A 5,240-nucleotide genomic window follows, 5' to 3' on the forward strand; every position below is an offset into this window, starting at 1 on the left:
AACAACCCCGTGAAGTTGTACTGTTATTCTTGCATTTGTACTATTATTCTTGTATTTTGGCTTGGAAGACTGTGTGCCTAGCTGCTCTGCTATCCTGTCTCTGTCCAGCACACACACACACACACATACACATGCACGCACACACGCACACAAATGTCAACATTGGTTTCCTCTGGTTGGTGAGATCATGGGGTGTTTTTTCATTTTTGTTTTTTGAGACAGAGTCTTGCTCCTTCGCTCAGGCTGGAGTGCAGTTTTGTGATCTCGGCTCACTGCAACCTTCACCTTCGGGGTTCAAGCGATTGTTCTGCCTCAGCCTCCCCAGTAGCTGGAATTACAGTCTCCCACCACCATACCTGGCTAATTTTTGCATTTTTGTTAGAGACAGGGTTTCACCATGTTGGCCAGGCTGGTCTCGAACTCCTGGCCTCAAGTGATCTGCTCACCTTGGCCTCCCAAAGTGCTGGGATTACAGGCGTGAGCCACTGCACCCGGCCCAGGCTGGGGTTTTTATTATCAGAAACTGCTAGACTTTCTCCCGAAGCGGTTGAACCATTTGACCCTCCCTTCAACCAGGTATGAGAGTTCGAGGTGCCCCACGAAGTGTGCAACATCTTGGCATTTTCATCTTATTTATTTTTATTGAATTTATTGTAGTTTTTTGTTATTTAGTTTTTATTTCATAATCATAAACTTAACTCTGCAATCCAGCTAGGCATGGAAGGGAACAAGGAAAACATGGAACCCAAAGGGAACTGCAGTGAGAGCACAAAGATTCTAGGATACTGCAAGCAAGTGGGGTGAAGGGGTGCTCTCCCGAGCTACAGAAGGAATGGTCTGGTCGTTAAGATAAAATACAAGTCAAACTTAGAGTTGTTCACAGTCAGCAATGGTGATCTCCTTGCTGGTCTTGCCATTCCTGGACCCAAAGTACTCCATGGCCTCCACAATCTTCATGCCTTCTTTCACCGTGCCAAAGACCACGTGCTTGCCATCCAACCCCTCAGTCTTGGCAGTGCAGATGAAACACTGGGAACAATTTGTATTGGGTCCAGCATTTGCCATGGACAAGATGCCAGGCCCTGTATGCTTTAGGATGAAGTTCTCATCATCAAATTTCTCCCTGTAGAGGGACTTGCCACCGGTGCCTTTATGGCGTGTGAAGTCACCACCCTGACACATAAACCCTGGAATAATTCTGTGAAAGCAGGAACCCTTATAACCAAATCCTTTCTCTCCAGTGCTCAGAGCATGAACCTTTTCTGCTGACTTTGGAAACTTATCTGCAAACAGCTCGAAGGACACATGGCCTAAGGGCTCTCCGTCAATGACAATGTCAAAGAACACGGTGGGGTTGACCGTGGCTGATAGTACAGGACTCGCAGCGGCAGTGTCTGCAAAGCCTATTTTAATTTTTTAAAACCGATCTGATGGGTGGGTGGTAGCGTCTAATTGTGGCTTGAATTGGATTTCCTCTCATGACAAAAGAAGTTGAGCATTGTTTCATGTGCTTTATGGCCCTTTGTATGTCTGCTGTTGTCAAGTGGACCTGTGTACACCGAGAGCTGACCCACTCATGTGTATCAGTTCTGTGGGGCTGCTGTAACGAAGTAGCACAAACTGGGTGGCTTTAAACAAAAGAAATGTATTCTCTCAGAGCTCTGGAGACTGTAAGTCTGAAATCAAGGTCCCCACGGTGTCAGCAAGGCCACACGCCCTCAGGCTCTGCGTAGAGTCTTTCCTGGCTTCTGTTGACGGCTGCTGACCACTGGCCTTCCCTGGCTGGCAGCTGCAATACTCCAATCTCTGCCTCTCTCTTCACATGGCCCTCTCCCTTTGTGTCTGTCTTCATATTTTCTTCCCTCTTTTTATAAGGACACCAGTCATACTGGATTAAGAGTCCAACATACTCTGGTAAGACTTCAACTACTTATACCTGAAATGACTGTATTTCAAACTAAGATCACATTCTGAGGTCCTGGTGATTAGAACCTCAACATATCGGCTGGGCACGGTGGCCCACGTCTGTAATCCCAGCACTTTGGGAGGCCGAGACAGGTGGATCACCTGAGGTCAGGAGTTCAAGACCAGTCTGGCCAACATGGTGAAACCCCATGTCTACTAAAAAAAAAATACAAAAACTAGCCAGGCGTGGTGGTGGATGCCTGTAATCCCAGCTACTTGGGAGGCTGAGGCAGGAGAATTGCTTGAACGTGGGAGGCGGAGGTTGCAGTGAGCCGAGATTGCACCATCCACTCTAGCCTGGGTGACAAGAGCAAAACTCCATCTCAAAAAACAAAACAAAACAAAACAAACAAACAAACAAACAAAAAAAAAACTTCAACATATCTTTTTGTGGGGGAACACTTCAACCTATAACATTATGGATTCAGTAGCCTGCCCTTTAAATAATGTCCAGGCTCTAGGCTACATCTCAGATGCATCAGTGATGCATTCCAAAAGTGGTAGTGTTACCATGCAACCAGTGGGCTCACAGCCCCATGTGCATAGAGGCCAATACCATAGCACTGGCTTTTGAGAAAAGAAAAACTTAATTGCACGTTGATCAGCAAAAGGACATAGGAGGAAACACCTGACTCTGTCTCCCTGAGCTGGGGGGCTGGAGCAGGTTTTATAAGCATGGAGTAAGGAGGCGTGATCTGATTGGATCTGGCAATAAGGTGATGCTGGAGAAGCATGATCTGACTGGATCCTGCCATGGGGTGACACCAAGGCTCAAATCTGATTGGATCCTGAATCCTGCCATGCAGTGTCCGCTTCTTAATTCAGTCCCTGCTCCTCCATCCAAGCACTTTGGTTCCCCCTGTGGTTGCACGCATGGTTCATCTGGGTGTACTCAGGTTATATGATCTGAAATACCATGGCAACTGAAAAACATCTCACAACTTTGTTACATAAAAGTGGAACCAGGCTGGGCACGGTGGCTCACACCTGTAATCCCAGCATTTTGGGAGGCCGAGGCAGTTGGATCACCTGAGGTCAGGAGTTTGAGATCAGCCTGGCCAACACGGTGAAACCCCGTCTCTGCCAAAAATACAAAAAACCATCACTGGTCATGGTAGCATGCACCTGTAATCCCAGTTACTCGGGAGGCTGAGGCAGGAGAATTGCTTGAACCCGGGAGGTGGAGGTGGCAGTGAGCCGAGATCGTGACACTGCACTCCAGCCTGGGCGACAAAAGTGAGACTCTGTCTGAAAAAAAAAAAAAAAGCGAAACCAGATTGGTCTGTGCCAACTCTGGGGCAGGCACTGTGCATGAGGTGGAATTGTCATCTTGGTGTTACAGGTGAAGAGTGTGACCTATACACCACGGCTCAGAGAGGTCAAGGAACTTGCCCAAAACTAGACAGCTGGGAATGTCTCGCAGGACTGTAGGACTCCAAATTTCTTTTTCTTTCTTTTCTTCTTTTTTGAGACGGAGTCTCGCTCTGTCACCCAGGCTGGAGTGCAGCAGCACGATCCTGGCTCACTGCAACCTCCGTCTGCCAGGTTCAAGCGATTCTCCTGCCTCAGCCTCACAAGTAACTGGGATTACAGGCGTCCGCCACCACGCCCGGCTAATTTTTTGTGTTTTTAATAGAGACGGGGTTTTGCCATGTTGGCCAGGCTGGTCTTGAACTCCTGACCTCAAGTGATCCACCGGCCTCGGCCTCCCAAACTGCTGGGATTACAGGCGTGAGCCACCGCGCCCGGCCCTGGACTCCAGATTTCATGCCCCTCCCACAACTTTCCCAGGTCCCAGTTCAGTTCTTGCAAAGGCCTCCAGGTGGCGCGATAGAGCAAATGGTGGATTCCGCTAACTTGGGTTTACAATTTCTTCCTGGGAGGCTTGCAGGGTGGGGCACTTGAACGTGCACACGAAACACCAGGGGATCTTATGGAAATGCCGCTTCTGGTTCAGTTGGTCTGGAGTGGGATTCTGTTTTTTAATATGCTCCCAGGGCATGTTGCTTCAGCCTTGAGCAGCAAGAGCTTCATTCAGTGGGATCAACAGCCCTCGCCACACTTGTGCAGGCAGCCAACTCCAGAACAGTAATTAATGACGTTCATCACAATCACGGAAACAACGATTTCCACATGTTTATTCTGTGCCGGCCTCTGTGTTCTTGTCTTTGCCTTTATGCGCATTCTCTCCTTTAATGCTCAAGGCAGTCTCATGAAGTAGCATCATTTTACAGAATAGGAAACAGGTAGGACTGAACCAGTCTGTGTCTATTGCACCCCTTCCCTTTTTCCTACAGGATAGATGCCATCCCTGGGGGACTCAGCCCAAGGCATGGGGGAAGAGAGGCCCGGGCTCTGGGGGATTGGCTGCAAGGCCAAGCGGTGGGACGAGGCCGCTTAGGCAGCGGGATTGTGGGGATTAGAAGGAAGAGTGAGATCAATAATATGCAAAGGGCCGGGCACGGTGGCTCACGCCTGTAATCCCAGCACTTTGGGAGGCTGAGGTGGGCAGATTGCTTGAGGTCAGGAGTTCGAGACCAGCCTGGCCAACATGGTGAAACCCCGTCTCTACTAAAAATACAAAAAAATTAGCCGGGCATGGTGGTGAGCACCTGTAATGCCAGCTACTGGGGTGGGGGGTGTTGCTGAGGCAGGATAATCGCTTGAACCTGGGAGGCTCAGGTTAAGGTGAGCCGGGATCGTGCCACTGCCCTCCAGCCTGGGCAACAGAGCCAGACTCCTCTCAAATAATAATAATAATAATAATAATGATGTAATAAAATAGAAAGATCTGCAAAGGAACCCCAGATCCTGCACTACCTCCCTTACAACTCTCACCAAAGGAATCCTTTCTCTCTCTCTCTCTTTCTCTCTCTCTCCCTCTCATTTCTCCCTCTCTGTTTGCCCTTCTCTTTCCAGATCTCTCTCTGGGTCTCTTTCTCTTCATCTCTCCTCCTCCCTTCCTCCTTTCCTTCCTCAATCCTCTTGCTCTCCCTATGTCCTTCTTCCATCACTTTCTCTACGATCAGTGTTTCAGTCTCTCTCTCTCTCTCTCTCTCTCTCTGTTTCTCTCTCTCTCTTTGAATGTCACCAAAGCTAGCTCTTCCCCTCTTTCTGAATCTTTTTCTACCCTCCCCACCCCCAGTCTCTTTAAACTTGAGTCTTTCCGGTGAGGTAGTATGAGCCTACAGTCCCAGCTACTCCAGAGGCTGGGGTGGGAGGATCCCTTGAGCCCAGGAGTTTGAGTCCAGCCTGGGCAACATAGCAAGATTCTG

The 5,240-nt window shown here is 49.0% G+C and overlaps 1 pseudogene; it reads right to left on the reverse strand.

Moving 5' to 3' along the window:
• Positions 1-852: 852 nt before the first annotated feature.
• LOC456418 (peptidylprolyl isomerase A pseudogene) lies at positions 853-3,078 on the reverse strand (annotated as a pseudogene).
• Positions 3,079-5,240: the final 2,162 nt, after the last annotated feature.

This window comes from Pan troglodytes, chromosome 20 (assembly GCF_028858775.2).
Source record: "Pan troglodytes isolate AG18354 chromosome 20, NHGRI_mPanTro3-v2.0_pri, whole genome shotgun sequence".
In the NCBI taxonomy this organism is placed as follows: Eukaryota; Metazoa; Chordata; class Mammalia; order Primates; family Hominidae; genus Pan; species Pan troglodytes.